This window comes from Aotus nancymaae, unplaced genomic scaffold (genome assembly GCF_030222135.1).
Source record: "Aotus nancymaae isolate 86718 unplaced genomic scaffold, 86718_ANA_hifiasm-v0.15.2.pri h1tg000062l, whole genome shotgun sequence".
In the NCBI taxonomy this organism is placed as follows: Eukaryota; Metazoa; Chordata; class Mammalia; order Primates; family Aotidae; genus Aotus; species Aotus nancymaae.
This window is the reverse complement of record NW_026988476.1, coordinates 7,324,128-7,344,482: the sequence shown is the minus strand read 5'-3', so window position 1 is coordinate 7,344,482 and position 20,355 is coordinate 7,324,128. Positions and strand designations below refer to the sequence as shown.

At 38.1% G+C, this 20,355-nt stretch overlaps 1 protein-coding gene across 5 annotated transcripts in view; it reads left to right on the top strand.

The window, feature by feature from the left end:
* Window positions 1–20,355, top strand: part of SLC25A21 (solute carrier family 25 member 21) — a 516,565-nt gene that overhangs the window by 209,499 nt on the left and 286,711 nt on the right. The window contains exon 2 of one of the 5 annotated variants that reach the window (XM_012469203.2): window positions 13,351–13,446. The exons of the other annotated variants lie outside the window; for them this stretch is intronic. The gene's annotated coding sequence lies outside the window, so the exon portion shown is untranslated. The remainder of the gene's footprint in view (window positions 1–13,350; window positions 13,447–20,355) is intronic. 5 annotated transcript variants of the gene reach the window in all.

Sequence of the window (20,355 nt, the reverse complement as noted above, 5' to 3'; positions counted from 1 at the left end):
AGGGTATTGTTTGCGTGACACGAAAACAATCATTCAGTTCGGTATAATTGCACAGATTAAATTCAGTTAATACATCAAATAACCTGTTGGGTATTGAATGGATCAAATCGTTCAACAGTGTTTTGTCATTGTGTACACCCAGACTGTACTGTAGTAAATAAACAGCGGATAAATAACAAGGTGTTCTTCTGTGACGGCCTCATCCTACAAGCCATGAAAAAGTGTCAGTTACCTTAAGGCTTCCCTATAGGTAGCTACTACTATTGTTGAAGCACTGGACTAGGTCCAGGGGTATACTCAGAGGATACACTGTCCCTGCCCTTCAGGATTTTATATGGGCAGTGGGTTAAGAAATTTGTTTTATTTAACTCGAGTCTCTGTGGTCTTACAAATTGCTGGATTATACTTCTGCAGATCCTTTGCCCTGCACAGGATATATCTCTTTCTTTAGAAAGTCAAAAACGAAGATGAAAACACTGTGTTTAATTTACACATGAACTTTTTAAGGTTGGGTTTTCAGGGTCTAGGTTTTTCTCCATGATCTGCTATTTATGTAACCAATTAAAAAGTTGTTTATATTTAGACAGTATAAGCAAAGTTTAAAAAATACTACCTTTGGCTGGGCGCTGTGGCTTGCACCTGTCATCCCAGCACTTTGGGAAGCCAAGACAGGTGGATCACTGAAGGTTGGTAGTTCAAGACCAGCCTGGCAAATATGGCGAAACCCGTGTCTACTAAAAGCACAGAATTACCTGGGCATAGTGGCACACACCTGTAATATCAACTACTTGGGAAACTGACGCAGGAGAATCGCTTGAACCCAGGAGGCAGAGGTTGCAGTGAGCCGAGATCATGCCACTGCACTCCAGCCTGGGCAACAGAGTAAGACTCCATCTCAAAAAAAAAAAATTACTACCTTAATTGGTTATTTAGATTATCTCACAGTCTTCTGTATTAATTTTTTACTGATTTTGACTGACTTGTTTTTCAATATAGGAATATATGGTATCAGGGCAAATACCCCATTTTTAGTCATTTGAGTACCTCAAAGGACCAGGAAAATCCTTGGGTTTAACAAGGAGCAGCATCATGCTGTCAAACCTGTTAAAGCATTTTGTTGTCTTACAGCAAACTGTTTTTTTTTTTTTTTTTTTGGTTGTTGTTGTTGTTTTGTTTTTTTGAGACTGGGTCTCACTCTGTCTTCCAGGCTGGAGTGCAGTGGTGCCATATTGGCTCACTGCAGCCGCAACCTTCCAGGCCCAGGTGATCCTCCCACCTCAGCCTTCTGAATAGCTGGGATTGCATGCGCGTGCCAGCATGTCTGGCTAATTTTGATATTTTTGGTAGAGACAGGGTATTGCTATGTTGCCCAGCTCAGTAAACTGTTTTATTTGAAGACTGAGAAGAACAGCTTGATATTAGTGCTCTTAGCAATGTGCCTGATTTAGAGTCAATGAATGGCTTAGGTACTGAGGTAATCTGACTCTTCAAAGGGCATTAACTTCCAGTCTACTTGAGGGTAAACCAAGTCTAAATGGTATACAGTATGCAAAACAAAATCCTCCAAGTTAAGTAATTGTAGTATTCTAGAACATACTAAACTATGTGGTTTTTAAATTATTGTAAAGTTTTATATTAGATTAGATTTTATACTCTTATTTGAGGCAGGAGTATCATCATAAAATAGAATTAAGTACAGACATACTTTGTTTTATTGCACTTTGCTTTGCCATGCTTTGCAGATACTGAGTTTTTAACAAATTGAAGGTTTGTGGCAACCGTGTGTCCAGCATGTTCTCAGTGCCATTTTCCCAGCAACATGTACCTGCTTTGTAGCATTTGTTAGCAGTAAAATATTTTTACTTAAGATATGGGCATCGTTTTTTTAAACATGATACTACTGCATACTTAATAAACAATAGTATAGTGTAAACATAACTTTTATATGCACTGGGAAACCAGCAAATTTGTGTGACTCACCTTATTATAACAATTGCTTTATTGTAGTAGTCTAGAACCAAACACATAATATCTCCAGGATATGCCTCTATATAGGTAAGAATTATCCATCAAAATTGCTATCTTAGAATTATTGTAGCAGTTCTGCCACTGCTCAGAATACTGTTGTTATACCTTTAGAGCCAGTCAGAGTCACAGAAGAAAATCACTAATAACTTATATACTAATAGCACTTTATAATCACATCTTGATTTTATCCAAATGGTATCCAGCCTGATCATGTTGCTGCCAATGGTTGCCTCCAAATGACAGTTCAGTATTTACAATGTTCAAATTAATTCTTTTTAAAAAAAGCTTTGTAATCACCAAGGAGTGTGTGAAAAAAAAAGAGAGAAAGAAAAATGTCTGAGCACATATCCCAAAGAGGAATTCCTAAAGTTCCACATGCAAAGAAAATGCTGATGATATGTGTTTGTCCTGTTAAGAACACAACTTTGAAGGAGACAAAATCTCTTTTCAGCTTTGAAAATTAAGTAATACATTAGTTTTTTCTATCTATTTCTGACAGTGATGTTTGGTATAAATAATAGTGTCATATACTGTCATATAACTGCTAGCATCGAAGAAAATATGAAAACACACTTTATTATAAGACCCCACTTGTATTAGAACATAGAGAAAATTATGATGTGGTGACGTCTTCCTCCAGAAGCTGTCTGGCTGTAGCAGTGAAGTATAACCAACCATTCTGCTTCCCCAAGAGTTTGGTAGGAGGCCACGGCAGTGATTCCAGAGCTAGGCCTCCAACAGCGTTTGTGTTTCATTTTTGGAAAAGATTCTGTATTATTTCTGGTGGCTTCATGTTATAGCCAACATTTGTAATCAGACCTCTTCTGAAATTCCTTTTTAATTTATTCAAACACAAGCATTTATTATGTACAGGTGGGTCTGCTAAGCAAAGAATATAAGAGAGAATCCTCCTCTCTGGTCAATGCAATAATCCTCCTTCATAGTAGGAAGGGGAAGAGGTGTTCATAGAAAAATGAGCCAAATCTCTCTCCTTCCTCTGATAATTACAAAACCAAAACTATTGAGGATAGATTAGGCAATAGATCCCCAGATGAGAAAAACAAAGAGGATGGAACAAATAATTGAAGGAAATTAGTGAAAAATAAGTGCCTTGAAAACAACTCTTCAATAGAAAAAAATGTAACATGTTGAAGAGGAAATACAGGGCATGTAAACATTTTGTTCTGCATGTGTACAGAGGGAAAACTTAGAATTTTGAAAAATTCTGCATTTTCTAAATAACATTTGCTCCTGAGTACCTGTGTTCTGGCTGAGAAAATTACTCGAGTGGATGAACTGATGATTAGCTAGTGGGAAATGGAGCCCAAGGACTTGTGTCTAGCCAAGTGGCAGGGCAAGATGACTAGCACTTTTCCAGCAAGGCTCTCAAAGTAAGAAGATGAACTCGCATAGGGTGGCAGGTGTGGCCACAAAGCAAGAGGAGCATGATTGAGGTGCAAATCCTAAATGACACTTGGTTCCTTCTGAGTTCGAGCTTCTGCTGTCCCACCCAGTGGTTGGCAAATGACTCAGCAGTTTCCAAGAGTCCTAGCTTGCATCAGCCTTGCCACAGCAGTGAGGCCCTCTTGGAGCTCCTGGTAGCAAGAGAGGTGAGATGCAAATCTTCTCACCATGTCCTGACCTCAGGTTGCACAGGAGCTTTGCATTTGTTTTATTTTTTTCATCTACAGGCCATGGCTTGTTCTTAAGGAACCGCTAATCATTTAATTTCAGTGATGCCTAAAATGTAGGCTAAACAAAATCAAATTATATCGTAGGCAACAAATGAGAGAAGTCTAAGAAGTAAATGTGAAACTCTGAGCCTTTGAAGGTATTTGAAAGAAGTTAGGGTTTGTCCACTGAAATTACTTAGGATCACAGAGAACATTCTGACTGTCCCTTGCCCAGTGTTGATCTTGCCTTATTTGTTCTCATATGATATGTATACATGAGGGGCCCCCACTTGTTGGGGACCTGCCTACTATTATTTCATGGGTGCACTGCAGGTTCCTTCTCTCCTGTGCTGCATGATTGGTGGTCTGCTGTACACTGTGCAGATGTTTCTCCTGTGCTATTTCATGATTATTTTTCAAGTGGCCTCTTAGTCAAAGGATGGCAGGTCAGCACATGGAAACATCTGCTCTTACCATTTTTCTAAGCAAACAGCAGATGGCATTGCTGCTGTCCTTTTGATCTGGAGCAAAAAATTCCCATGTCTGAGGTGTTGGTTTACAGACACTGCCTGGCAAGGGACTGCCTGAGAGTTGGCCTCCCCCAACAGTAGCACTACTTACAGATGTTTTCTCTGCAATGCTCATTTTTAGTTTGTTTCTTCCTGTGACTCTACTTCTGCAGGGTGTCTTAAACTTTGATTCTTCCTCCTGTGACTGTCGCTTCATCACCTCACTGATGTCAACTATGGTCCTCAGGTTTCTCCCATTTGTCACCTGTCGGGGTCACCACTACAGTTTCCAAAGAGGAGACAGTAACCTGCCTCACCTCAGGAAGTAGACACTGGCTATGTGTGTGTGATAGGCTATAGAAGATTATCTCAGAAATAGCTGAACCACCAACCTTCTTCTAGGTGTTTCCTCGGCCAAACAAGACCATCTTCATTTTAACAGTTGGATTTGTAAAACTTTAATGTATGTATTCTGTAAGATTTGTACTCATCGAACAACAATTATCTTTGCAAACTGCAAATATGCAAATAAAATTTCCACTTCGATGTTATTTTCTAGATGAAGTGGTAGCCTGTTGGAAGAAAAAAATCTATTTTTTACATTTTTCTTTGGTTTATATCGTATTCCATTGACTGTTTTTTTTTAAATTATTCTTTTATTTTATTTTTCCATAAGTTATTGGAGTACAGGTGATATTTAGTTACATGAGTAAGTTCTTTAGTGGTGATTTGTGAGATCCTGGTAGAACCAGCTCAAATGCCCATCAATGACTGTTTCATTGTAATGTAACCTTTGGTCATCCGCAGGGCTTCCATATTCTCTAGCATCTTCCTTCTGAAGGTGTTTCTTCTTTGACATCATCAGTTAAATTCTTTATATATGTCTTTACTTCTTCTGCTTAGTCTTGTATGTCCTGTCAATCAAGAGTTCCAGGAAGCTTCTATTTCCTTTATCTGTGAAATGAGAATAATAAAGCAGTTTCCTCATCTGATTGTTGTGAGGATTAAATGAGATAATGTGTGCCTAGTGAGTGCTTTAAAAATGATAGTCATCATCATCTTGTTCATCACCATCATCATCACCATCACATCATTCATAGGTCAAGGAGTCAGAAGACCCAGCTTGAGCATTTTCTAGCTGAAATGTCAGGCGCTGTTACCATCTCTTCTTTCTCATCAGAGTCCAAGTGTATTACCTTTTATTGTACTACTTGGTTTCTTGTTTTATGTATTCAAACTCTGCATGAATTTTTATATTTCTAGAAAACTATACTCAGATAGTGTTCTTGAACTTTTTGTTTTGTTTTACTTGACATATATATCATAGCTTTTTGGCTCAAAAATTTCCAAGTTTATACTTGTAACTTTAACGTAATATAATAATTATCAAAGACGACCGTGGTACAGAATCTATTTCATTTGAGTTTTAGGCAGCTACTGATGTCTGTTTATATTCTTGCCAAATTAGATTTCAAAATGGCCCAATTTTCTAGGGCATGTAAGTTTTCATAGCAAAGTATCTGATGCCTCAGAAAATATGAGTTTTCAGAATATTTGGTAGCCACCTAAAGTGATTAGGAAAAAACATACATGTGCCTACTGTTTCTTATAGGAAGTTCTTGAATGTAGGAGAGTTGTCAAAAGGAAGGTATTTGTACATACCACCCTTTCAGAATTATATCAGCAAATAGAAATGAAGAAGTAGAGAGGATATTTAAGAGAAAGCGTGAGTCATTTCTAACAAGAAAAGGCAGTCACTGACTTTGTGTGGAAACAATGTCGGAGCACGTCTGTTAACGTCTAAGTCATTCTAGAAGTTGGGATTACTGAGAGTCAGTAAACTTTAAATACTGGTGATTAGTTTATGTAACACTGGAAAAACAAATCTCCTTCCATCTTTCAAACAAATATTTCTGGTGAGCCCATCCCAGTGTCCTTTTATTTCACTTCTACTCAATTCTTTTGGAGTTCGTCAAATCCTTTTATTAAAATGTTGCTTTTTTTTCCCCTCTTATATGTAGTATTAGTCACTAAAATAAATAGAGCTGTCCCAAACAGAGTCTTAGCCATTTTTAGCTGAATTCCTTCTTAATATAGCAACACATTTGACTTTGTCCTTGCAAATTTTGATTTGAAAATTGAATTTGCCCCACTTATTTCTCGTCCTGCCTCAGTTAGGCTCCCAATCTTCATCCTTTAAATGAATTATCTTGTGCTCTTTTCTTTCCCCGCTTTTCTATGAGCTTTCAGTTCATTTCTGCATCCCCTTCTATTCCTTAGATCTTTAAAACTCATTTTATAACCTAATTAGTTTCATTTAACCACATATGAGAATTTGTTGTACTTTAATTGTTGTAGTGAAAAAATCTTTACTCTTATATAATGTCTTCTAAATCTGTAAGGTATTTGCTTTTCAACTCTAGGAGATTGGCTCCAAAACAGGCCCCAGCCTCACTCCTGAGTTCAAATCTGTCTTCCTCATTCCCTGCTGAACACTTTTCCATCGGCGTCCCTCTAATGCAATACATTCATCATGTCTCTCTTTCTGGTAATGGAAGCAGCCAGTCATTCTAGCTGCAACTTTTCTGTTTTCTTCACCTTATGGCTTCTCCTGCTCCATATGTAACTGGCCACCACACCCCACGGAGGCAGCCTCTGCTATGTTTCTCACGTGCCTTTGCTCAGTTCCGTGTTGACATCACTACACATGTTCACCCCTTTTCTCCTCCTCTGTTGTTCCTGACTTATTCATCCACCCACCATTGCCATCCCCCTACTACAGTTGCCACCCCCAGCTTCCCTGCTTCCCACCATTCCCAATCTGTCTTACATACCACTGCTGGATTTTTCTCTCTAAAACGTGGCTCTAATAGTTGTTTATTTCTGCCCTAAATCCTATGGTGCCTCTCTACTGCCTACTGAAAAAATTTTACTCTTTTTCTTCATAATTAAGATCTTGCAAGCCTGGAAAACGTAGCAAGGCCCTATTTCTACTAAAGTAAAATAGAATAGAATACAATAGAATAAAAATCAGCCAGGCATAGTAGTGTGTTTCCGTAGTCCCAGTTACTTGGGAGGCTGAGGTGGGATGACCACTTGAGCCTAGGAGTTTGAGGCTGCAGTGAGTCATGATTGTGCCACTATATTCCTGGCTGGGTGACAGAAAGAGATCATGTCTCAAAAATAAAAACTCCCCAAACAAACAAAAAAAGTTCCACGTTCTAGCTCTAATTTATTCTTCATTCTTCCCTCCATGCCACTCTCTATACCACATATACTCCAGGTTTTTGGATTTCTCTAATCTTGATTTGCCTTATGGTCTCTATTGCTTTTTCTCATGTTCCCTTACTTTGAATTCTGTAAACTTCCCTCTCCAATCACTACCTGCCAGGGTACTGGTCATGGCCTGCTCAAATACCACTTCTCCATAAAGCCATCCTTGATTCTGCTGCCTTTCCCCCTAAACCTGCTGGCCAGTGTTCACTTTACTTGATTTTCTTTCCTGGCCTGTTAACCTTTGCCTCCCCCTAAAGTTCGTGGTGTTTACTTCCCTCTTTGTGGCTAGAATTTAAGATCCATGAAAGTGATGACCATTGCCTTAATTATTCTTATATTTTCCATAGTACCCAGCATATTTATACATCGCTGATGCTTGGTAGATATGTGTGTATTGAAATACAGCCATGCATCACTTAATGATGGGAATATATTCTGAGAAGTTCTTCGTTAGGTGCTTTTGTCATTATGCACACATCATAAAGTGTACTTACACAAACCTGGATGGGATAGTTTACTACAAACCTAGACTATATGCTATAACCTATTGCTCCTAGACTGCAAACCTGTACAGCATGTTACTATACTGAATACTGTAGGCAACTGTAACACAATGGTAAGTATGTGTGTGTCCAAACATACCTAAACCCAGAAAAGGTACAATAAAAATATCATAATCTTTTGAGGCCACTATTATACATGCAATCTGCCATTGACCAAAGCATCCTTATGTGGCAAATATATATATATATATATACACACACACACACACACACACATATATACAATTAAGAAGTAATCTCCAGTATTATTTGTGTCCTCTTTTTAACATATTATTTGCAGCCAGTATTTTTTACTTTTGCTATAATAGTGCAAGACTCAGGACTTGCCTTTCCCAACTAGGACTTGTACTTTGAGGAAGAAAGTAGGAAATAATCTCTCAGAAGCCTATTACCACTTATACATTAGTGGACAAATGAAGTGGCATCATTGTCTGGGGTAAATACCCGGAGCTTGTTGTCTGGCACCAAGATTAAGGACATGGACACATGTGGATGGGTTAAGGAGTGCAAAGTTTAATAGGCAGGAGAAAGGAGAGAGGAGAGCAGCCCTCTTTCTTGTAAGAGAGAAGCATCTAAAAGGGAACAGCAGATCATAGCAGATTTTGTAGGGAGGCTTGAAGAGGCGGTATCTGATTTATGTAGGGCCCACAGATTGGTTTGACCAAGTGTGATATATAGGACACAGGGAAGGATGGTTGCCCCACCCTAAACTTATTATGCAAATGGACTTTTTACTTGGCCAGCGCCATCATGTCTGCTCCTTACTGTACACATGGCTGGCAAAGAGAAGAGAAGATAAGCTGCCATTTTGAACATGCCTATTCCCAGGTAGCTTTTTCCTATTGGCATAACTGCTGGCATTCACCTGTGCATGCTTCTAGCTTGTTTATCTATGTCTGCAGCTCAATTCTACAGGCTGCTCTTTGTTAGAAAAGAAAGTGATTTGGGGGTTGCTTTTCATTAAAAGGAAAACCTTACCAAGGACTTCCTTACCCCTGACTACCTGCCTAAATAATTTCATTTTGACTCCTAAATCACAAATACTGAAGGAACTTGGAAAGTTTATTTCAGTTTGTGTCACCTAATGACCTCACATATTTACCTGAACTTTAAACATTTTGAAGAGCTTTATTTGTTTATTTGTCTCCTCTGCCAAGAAGTCTTTGAGTTCCTATGGGCAGGGATTGATTCAGTACATTCAAGATGTGAATGTTGATTATACAAATGAATATATAAATATATATTCTAAAATATAAAGAGGTTAGAAATTTTAACGTTTTAACAAAATTTCTAAGAGCTCTTCAAAGAATGAAATATTAGTAATATTCCTAACCTGTAGTAATTTCTTACATTTACTTAGAGTTCAGCACAAAGACACCTACATGAAAATATTAGATTGAGCCATATAAAACTGAAGATGTTTGAGTATTTGAACCAAAACAGCAATTTCATATGGCTCAACCTATGCAAGCATGGAATGGGAACAGTCTTGAATCTTAAAACTTAATGCTAGTACTCGGGATTGATGTACAGGTAGATTTTTCTTCACCCTAACCTGGCTTGTTATTTTACTTTTGACTCAGTCCATGGGGATAGAGTGCTAATTAGTAATGCTATTCCCTCATCATTCCTGGTAATTATTGACTTAATTCCCTCTAGTTACTCATTCATATTAGTTCATAATTAGTTCGGTTTATCATACTAGTAATTAAAATATAAAATTAATTGGGTATTTCCTTTACTTTGAAGTTGGCCTAAAGGTATATACATACATGACATGAAACTGACTCAGTAACTTTCATGTATGTTAGTGAATTTTGCTGTTAGGCTAATCTATTCATTCATGATTTCATCAGCAAGTGTTTCTTGAGTACCTATTCTGGGTATACCGTCCTGGACAACCATCCTGGACATCTGGAGGGCTCTAGACCTCAAGGAGAGAAGGGATGAAAAGTGCCCAGCCTATGATCTTTGTTCAACTGATGGTCACAGATAATCATTATTATGGTGGTGATCACAATCCTAACTGATAGCTAGCCATATTTTTTAATTTTGTCTTCATAATTAAAAAAACACTGATACATTGTTTTTTTTTCTTCTGAGACTTTCATGTCTAAGGAAAGTGAGTAGAATCCAAAGGAGATGGTTTCATTAAGAAAATGCTCAATTGTGACAACTTTATAGGAATGTATTTGGATCTTTGTTTAAGATAGTCAGAGACAATGGAATCTGGAGCCTTGCTTCCATTTCTGCTCTTCCCCTATCCTGAGGTTCTAAGGCACCTGAGAGGCATTTAACCTGGGAGAGCAGGACTCAAAACCTGTGCCACCAGAACCCTCCTGCTTGCCTCTGCCTTGATCCACTGCTTGGGCTAGAAGAATTCAAGTATAAAAGTGAGTGTCTGGCTGGGTGCAGTGGGTTATGCCTTTAATCCCAACACTTTGGGAGGCTGAGGACGAAGGATGGCCTGAGCCCAGGAGTTTGAGACCAGCATAGATAACATAGCAAGACCCCATATCCATAAAATTTTTAAAAATTTAGCCAGATGTGGTGGTGCATACCTGTCATCCCAGCTCCTAAGGAGGCTGAGGCAGAAGGATCATTTAAGCCTAGGAGTTAGAGGTTATAGTGTTCTATGATTGTACCACTATACTCCAGCCTAGACGACAGAATAAGACTCTGTCTCTAAAAACATTTTTTTTGAAAAGCAAGTTTCTAGGAGTTCCTTGGGCCCTAATACTCACCTCAGTTGACAGCAAAAGTCAGAGTGTGATTTCAGGCCTTCAGGTAGATTCACTGTGGCCTCTAATCACAGCCCCTCATTCCACAAAGGTCTTCCACAGTCCATGGGGGGACCAGGCTCGAAGACAGGGTCTAAGAGCTAAGCACATCTGTTCCCACTCTTGGAAAAGCAGCTCAGTACACAAGCTCTATTAACAGGGGGTCTGGAACATCAACTTTGGTGGGCATCAAAGACAGCATACTTGTTTATTTCATTAATTCATGTCTGTTTTGTACGTAAGAATCGTATTTCCTGAAACTGGGATTGTTATGAAAATTATTCAGAAGAGGAAAAAGCTGAATTTTCAGTTATACTTTTTTAATTTCCAAAGTGCTTATTTCTGACACCATCCCTGGATTTTTACGTCTCTGCAACTTCATAATTTTAAAAAATTAAAGCCTGAATGAACTCAAAAGGTCTTTGGTCTTATTAGACTTATTAAATCTGCTTTATTGAGAAGACTTGACCCCTTGGCTGCATTTTCTTGGGATTGTACTGTATTTCACTGTATTTTCTTTGATATGTGTACAGTAAAATACCAGACCTTAAAATAAAAGTCCCCTGCTGAGCCTCTTCTCCCTGGGAAAGAATACACTTTATGGCCAGATGGAATGGCATCATGTCTCACTGTTGGGGTAGCACAGAAAAGACAACATCGCTGAACGCTTTTCATTCTCGTACAGGGGAGGCTCCTTAGTTTAGTCAGGTGCTGTAACTTGGACCTAACACTGCGCTGCAGCTCGGGAGACAAAACAGTTGGAAAACTTGGAGAAAGGCTCTAAGGGTCAGTGAAATTTACTGTGGGCAGCTGCTGCTTCAAAGCCACTCTCTGTGCAGAAGCCTATTAAGAAGTAGTAGGTTACGTTCCTGCCGTTTCCCCAGCATGATGGATGATGCTCTGAAAAGAGAAAAGACTTCCTGTTCCATGGAGGTGGCTTTCCTCTAGGCTGCCTCACTGCCTTTCTCAGGCTCTCTCCATTCCGTTACTAACCATTGAATTCACTGCTCCACTACATTTAATAATAAGCCGGGCTTGTCAGGAATGACTGACTGTGACTCACTAGTGACTGCTTGTCAATCAGCAGGACCTCCCACTCTCAGTAGAGGGGCTTAGCTATGCTGTCGTTCCAGGGGAAGAGGCTGCAAGGAATAAGCATCAGGTTGCATGTGGACCAATAACAGGAGTGGCTTTAGAGTTTGCTTGATCTTTTTTGCCTTCAGAAACATTTCCACTTTACCTCATGTTAAGATCTATTCCTCACTGGCCCCCCTCTCAGCTCCTAGTATTTGCCAAGCTCTCTTCTACTATCACTTTTATACATGCTGTTCCCTCCACTATGTATGCTCTTCCCTGCTTGCTTTGCCTTCTTAACTGCTGGTCTCTTTCTAGTCTCAGCCTGTAACCCAGCCTTCTTGCTTAGATTAGAGCTCTTAAGTTGAGGTGCTCATAGGATGGCATCCTTCCTTTCTGGCACTCGTTTGGGTGACCATTTGATGGATGTCTTTTTCACATTCTGCATTATTAAGGATTGTATTACACCCATGCATGCACACACAGACACACACGCGTGCATGTGGCACCAGTGTGCGATGCCCATCCTCCCTGCCTCAGCTGCAATCTGCACAAAGGCAGAGACAGTGGCTGTCAATCTTCATCACTGTGCCTCCAGTACTCACTATCCAATGTGCATTTGTTACTGCTGGATTCAGTTGACATTTGATTTGTGTATCCTTAGAAAAGTAGAAGCTTGTTACTATATGCTTTTCACAGGCATAGAGATACAAGACTAATAGTGTGAGGTACCTTTTAGGAGCAAGGCTGAATTGCTTGCTTAGTAATAAGCATCATCTGCTTAACAAGCCCTCATTTTGTGTGTGGGAAAAAGTTGTTCATAACAGGTCACAAAAACGCAGCATTTTCAGATCAAATGACTATACATATTTCAAATAGAGTTCTTCTCCACTGACCCTCTCAAGCACTGGTTGCTAAGTGTTCATGTATGGTTAGGAGATTCTTTTGGTGTTTGGTAGAGATGAATAACAGAGGCAAGATCCCTGGCCTCCTGAGGCTTATCATATACATAGGGGACATCAGGTAAAGACCAGAAAAGACAGTGCTCACTTGTGGGAATGTGGGAGAACCACAGATACAAAGGAAAGGAAAGTCTATATTTTCCCCCTTCTAGAGGGTCAGGTCTGTGGCATCACAAAGGACAGAAATACAATTGATCTTCAGTTAGTAGTGATTTCTGTAGACCTACAACCATAAACCTTGTGATTTCATTCTAAAATTAATTCACCATTCAAAAAATCAAGTTCTCATACAAGATTTGGTGGTGGTAGCAGGTACATTTTGTTGACTGTCATATTTAGATGGAGCTAAAGATATATATATATATACACATATGTATATTTCTAATAGAGAAATAAAATATACCTATATTTCTATATAGAGAAATAAAAGTTCATATGGAGGTTTCCTTTTGCTGCCTAATTCAGAGGTTTTTTATTCCCTATAGAATCTCTTCAGGGGCTGCTAAATGAAGTATCAAGAAAGAAGGAACTCAAGGCATAAAGTTCTGGTTCCCCAAGTTCCCCAACCAGAAGGGCTCCAGGTAGAAACATTTGTTTTAGAATGTTTTAATTCCTATAGAAGAAAAAATTTTACTGCCACAATTGGCTAACTTTTCTTTAAACTGTAGAGTTCAAGAAACTCTTGCATAGGGCAGATAACAATTGTTATTTGATGGGAATGTCGCAGAGGAGCAGACTTAGTAACCTGGAGATGTGAATACAGTCTGCAAATAGGGAAAAAAGCAGTGACATTTCCTATTAGAAAATCAGGGATGGTCTTTGGGAAATGATAAGATCTTGATGCTGATTTATTGATCAAATGGGACTTTAGATCAGGATGTGCTGAATTCACTCCAGGATACACAAGGGCTTTTCTTTGAGGTGTCTGAGTTGAGTTGGAAAAAAAAGACTCTAAATAATTCCACTGATCACCTCAAGAATTTCCTATAATTTGCCTTCACACTGCTTGGAGGTCCTTTCTCTATGGACCAGCTGGGATGGGGAGTTGCTGGGATGGCTGTAGAGTAACAGACTACTGTGTTGATGGGCAGCTCCCCACAACATCCCTTTTTAGGGGACACTTTCTTACACTGTTTCTTTGAGGATAGCACATGAATCAGAAGAGCAGAGGGAAGAGAGAAGCTACCTTGGAAATGGAAATTTTGCCATTGATCATGGCTGTGACTAGGATACCTCAGGTGGACAGTGCTAATGATTTTCGACTGTATGTTTCTTATGTTCCATGTAACTTTTCTGTTTAAGAGTTTAATTTCTTAAATTTAAAAAAAATTTTAATTTTGTGAGTACATAGTAGGTGTATATATTTATGGGGTACCGGAGACATTTTGGTACAAGCATGTAATATGTAATAATCACATCATGGAGAATTGGGTATCCATCCACTCAAGCATTTGTCCTTTGTGTTACAAGCAATCATATTATACTCTCAGTTATTTTAAAATTTACAATTAACCTTGAAGCTCTTATCTTGAACCAAAGTATATTCACAAACTGTTCTCAGATGATTAGGGCCCTCTTATGGACTGTGATTTATTTTTTAATCCCTTTATCATAATTTAATGAGAATCTATTAGGATGAGAGAGTAGAGAATAAACCTGGAAAGAAAATATTTCTGGCCTAGTATCCTCTGAGAAGTATTGACTTCGCTCCAGAATATTCTACTTTTATTTCTAACAGGAATAAACAAGAATGCTGTAGTTCTTATTTGGAAAATATGTCTATATGGTTTGTGTGTATTTAAATGCCAAAAACAAAATAAGACTATTGAAATATTGGAATGTTAAAAACTATAACATTCTCTGTAAATATCCCAATCTCATGAGATCTATTTTGTTAAGCATTAAGAAAATAATGAAATATTTTTATTATTTTCAATTAAAATTCAAAATATTGAAAATAATTAAATATTAACAATATTTCAATTTCATTATTTTCAATAAGAAAATATTGAAAATTCTTAAAAAGTAATAAAAATCTGAATCTTAATTTTATCAAAAATTATAACCAAGATTCACTGATATGATTGAGAGACTTATTAAAAGAACATGAACCCTTGGACACAGGGAGGGGAACATCACACACCTGGGGCTGGTTGGGGGGTCAGGGGAGCTAGGGGAGGGATAGCAGGGGGTGGAGGGATTGAGAAGAGATAGCATTAGGAGAAATACCTAATGTAGATGATGGGGTGACGGATGCAGCAAACCACCATGGCACATGTGTATCTATGTAACAAACCTGCACATTCTGCACATGTACCCTACAACTTAAAGTATAATAAATAAATTTTTAAAAAACTGTAAACCAATACTTTAAATTTAGTGGAGTGTGAAAGATTGACATACTTGTGGAATTGCTTATTTATTATGTTTATGTGGAAAGTCATGGTGATTATGTTATGAAATATGATGTTTGATTAAAGCATAAGTCTACTCTATAGGTCAGAATCAAAAGGGAGCATTTTTAGTTTGCCTTCAGTTTGATCAATTCTGGGGATTCTAAAAAGAAAGGTAAGTTAACAAATATTTGCAAAAAGAATGAAATTAACATGTCAGTTAGACAATGGGTCCAGGTTCTTTAAAAGTAGCCACAAACCTTTAAAATTGAACATGGAATAGAAAATTTAAAGACCAAGTCAGAGTCCAACCAGAACCATTCCTTCAGTTAACATAGACAAATCTATTATCTGTTTATAGAAAAATCCACATAGATGGAAAAAACAAACTAAATTAATAAAACAAGTCAAAACTGAATTGGTGAGACAGATATAGGAAGATTGTTACCCTCCCCATCACAAGCACATTTGTCATTCTGATATAATAAAGCTGAATAGATGCATTCATGTTGAATCATTTGTCTTCTTGGAATGTGTAACTAAATTATAGTTCTGGGTGAGTACACTGACTGGGATTATGTGATTATACTGCAGGCCCTGATTCTACTTATATTTATAGTCACTGCTTAATACCTAAACATATTGTTTGAGTGTTGACAAGGTACCAATAATATTACTTTGTCCTTTTACTGCACTCTCACAAGAGGATCTTTAAGAGCTTTACTCACATTAGTGTGTTATTCCCAGGATTATTCTTCCTGTTTTATAACTGAGGAAACTGCTTCTCATGGATACAAGTAACTTGTTCAAAAGGCTGCAAACCAAGTTTCTAATGTTGCTACAAAACCTCTCCTGATTCCATAGCTTGCCTGTTCCACCCTGGAGATTAACACTTGAACTAGGCATTCTGCAATGGCTGTGGCCCAGAGAATGGTCATGTAGACCCACATTAAATTAAGAATTTGTTAATTAAGAATTTGTTAACATACATGACAGATCCACTTGTTGAGTCGGTACAGAAAGTGTTTGCTGAGCAAATGAAATAACACAAATATAGAGAAAAATAGTTAACTCGCTGTGTAGAAAGTTTGCCAAACTTTTTATCTGTATTGGCTTATAATCAGTATGCCGATTACAAATATGCTATTGATTCATAAAATCAGGCTGCATATATTTTAAAACATTTTATTGTTATTTGGTTTGAATCCATGATAATTAGTATTTATGAGAAAGTCATAAATATATATTAATTTAAAAATATATTTACCTGTTTCAGTTTTTCATGGATTCAGACTAGGAAATTCTATATGTGCATAAGAAATCTTGGAAAATGAAGGCACTAAATAGCCTTTGCAAATATAGCAAATGTATGATTTTTTTAAAAAAAAAAGGTTTCAAGGGAGAGATGGAGAAGAATATTGTGGAAGTGTGAAAGCAGCAATTTTAGTAGACAGGAAAAGCCATTCTTTAGCTAGCACTTTGAGCATCCTTCCATTTCAGTTAGCAACTTTCTTTACAAACAAAAACAATGATGTTCTAGCCATAATCCCTCTAGGTTGTGCAGGGTAACATGGGGTCACTGGGTGCTCCTGGCATTCTTTAAGCAGGCTTGCGAAGTCAGAGCAAGCCTGGCCTGACTCTGAGTGAGGATAGATGCACTTCTCTGCATGAATCTTTGGCAGCTCATGTTGCAGATAGGGTTAAAGGTTGTAGCAGCCCCGTGTTCCACTAGCAAAGCATCAACATGTGCCTTCTACCAAGAGGGTTCAGAATACCAGGTAGAATGACCTCTGCGGCTATGTAGGTTGGTTGAACTGTCTGTTTTGATCACAACCCCATGCATCGTCTTGCATCTCTTTGTGCTAATGGCAGACACTGCTATTATGGTCCCTACATGAATAATCTATTATTTGAAAATATAAATTATCCCATTACTCTGTCAGCCATAAATACCTTCTTTGCTAACATGCTGTTCAGAATCACCATAATCTGGGGAGGGCATTTTATATTCTCTGTTCACATGACCTAAGCAGCATTTTTGCATGACTTTGGGGAATAAAACGGGAAAAGGGGGGGAATTTTAAAAATAGAATAAGCTTAATGGCTTTTTCACTTATCGTTTCTTTAACCTCTTTAATATACTATGGGGGGATATGTACTAAGCTTTTCTGGAAAGGGGGTGCTATTTTGTAACCTAAGGAAAGTGGAAAATATTTCTGGAACATTTTGACTTTCTTTCAACCACTTTAATGACTCAAAAAAATATGGAATAATAAAATAAAAACTCAAAGGCTGCCAACTTAGGTCTCACAAAAACTTTTCTGCCAAAAACTAAAATTACTACTATTCATACAAAAAGAGTTCTACCCCACTACTAAAAAGAAAATTTCTGGCTTAGTCAAAACAACATACCTACTATCTCTACCTCAAATTCTAGAGTCAAGAAAATCAGTAAAATTATATATTATTAAAAGCAAATTTTCTTGTGTTTTGCATGTCTAACCCCTAAAAGAAACTGTTATCCTTAAAGGCAAGAAAAAATGGCTGGTTATGTGGTATTTTATTATCTCAAATAAAACTGGGGTTTTCTAGATTACTTTCTTGATAAAACATATACTATCTATTACCTTTTCTGGCTATTTTTCCAGATACTCTAGAAACATATCTAAATTTGATGCTGTTTGATTGTGTTTTCAAAAACACAGTTTTAATGTTTGCATCTATAGGACATTATGCTAAGTGAAATAAGCCAGAGACTGAAAGAAGAATATTTCATAAGTGGAATATTAAAAAATTAAAAAGAGAGATAGAGAATGGAAAAGTGGCTTCCAGGGGTGGAGTTGGGGGTGGCAGAGAGGAAACGAGGAGACTGGCAAAGTGGAGGTCAAAGGATATAAAACAGCGATATGTAGGATGAACAAACCTAGAGGTTGAATGTGCAACATGAGGAATAAAGTTCATAAAATTGTGTCAGAGATTATTGTTAAAGAAGTAGCTGCTCTTGTCACACACAAAAAGCAACTGTGAGGTGATATGTTAATCTGCTTCACTGTAGTAACTATTTTACCATTTGTATGGGTCCCATAACATCATGTTGCAAACTTCAAATACTCTAATTTTTTTAAGACTTTTTAAAAACATTATGCAAATGAATAGCAAGGGACCTAGTAGATAGAAACAAAGATATTAATGAAAATAGCTTAAATGTGAGGAAAATGATTTAGTAGCAGGGTAGAGAAAGGATGAGTGGTCAGAAAGAACCATCTTGGAAGTCACTGCAATTGTCCAGACAGAGGTAAGCAGAACTCAGACTGGGGCTGTGGCAATGCAGCTGAAATACTTCCAGGGAGTGACACCCCCAGTTGCCTGCTGTGGGGCTCTAATTCTTCTTCTATCATTATTTTTATGGAAAAGTATGTTTTAAGACATACAGACAGGAGGGACTGAGTCTGTCCTGGAGACAGCTGTCACAACTGCTGTAGCTCCTGGTGGATTCTAGGAATCAGAGATTCTTCTTACCTCCCCAGGGTGAGTAGAGCGTGTGTCTCTCTACTTTCATGTTCAAAGGGCATTTGCCAGAAACGAAGATTTCATAACTGTGAAAGGACTTATATTTCTCTACCTCTTCCCCAACGTAGAGCATAGCCTTTGATGTCAGCTGTACAGCCCAGTTGCCATCTACCCCTCACCAGCAATGGAGCGTGGGTGGTGGGAAGCGGAACAGACAAGACTAGGGCTAAGGACAGTAAGGGAGCCAGCATCAGGCCTGGAGCCAAAGTGACAAGTCACTCTTGGGACCATTCCCTTCTAAAGTGTCTTCCAGGTCCTGTATAATACTGGTCACTTTCTTGCAAAGCCTTAGAGCACTGTTTTTGTAAGGGTGGGCCTTGGATGTCCTTCATTAAAAATACCTGGGGGAGGCTTGCTAAAGCTATAGATTCCTAAGTCTTACCACAGACATTCAGAATGAGATGCTCTGGGGGTTGCCTCTTTTTAATTTATTGTGGTATCTGGGGGTGGGTTTTTGCCAGCTCACTCACATTATACTGTAGATGAAAGTTTGAGAACCACGACCTTCAACCTCCTCACTCACCATAACAGATTGTGATTAGCTGGAGAATTAGATCTTTTACAGTGGCAACAGCATGACTGTTGTTGAATTTCATATGAGCAATTAGGTCATTGTGTTCTATGCTGTGTGTACTTTCCTTTTTCTGATTATTGGCAAAAATCGAGAGTTCCATGTAATGAGAGTGGCACCATGCTTGGGGTGACTTGGAGAGTGGACTTACCACTGCTGTTTAGATAGATGTTCCCATGGACTTTCTTTCTTGTTTTGGCTATGACTGTGCTTGGTGCTGCTGAACAGGGCTGTACATAGAACTACTGGCCACAGCTTTACATTTCTTGCTCTAGAGGAGTTTGCCATAAAGGTACCGGCCAGCAAAGAAATCAGAGAATAACAATGTGGCCACCTTTAGGCAGAAGGGAAGGAAGGAAAGGACTGAGGTGGTAGGTTGGGGTAAGGAGAATAAATTATAAAAGAAAAGGGATGGCAAGAGAATGGTGTCAGCACAGAGTTTGTATTATAAGTTAGGAAATGTATATGAAAAGGTGTTCTTGAGAAATATAAAGAATATTATCTGCAAATCTTACTATGATTTGAAAAACACAGGCATCTATCTAGTATTATCTCTATCTACCTCCTTCAGTTCTTGCCACCCCTCACCACTAACCCCAAATTTAAAATCCTAGTTCTCGTTTTTATGAAAGCAAATTTTCTCAGTCCTGGGTTATTTGCCATTGTTATCTTAGGAATTTCAGATAATTTTCTCAGTCACAAACACACATCTATGTGTGGTCTAGTGATCAAGCTAATGAAAAAAGTATAATTGGATAGGAATAGGATTCCTGTGACTAAAAGTAGGAAGAATATAAATTGTCCAGTGAAAATGAATGAATAGGCAATCGTGTTTTGTATTAAATGATTTGATTCCAGTTTTCCCTTCTAAACTAAGAAACAAAAAGGTACCTCCATGGAACTTTGCAATGTAGACTTTTGTGAGTTTCATGCCCACCTCATCTCATTTTATGCTT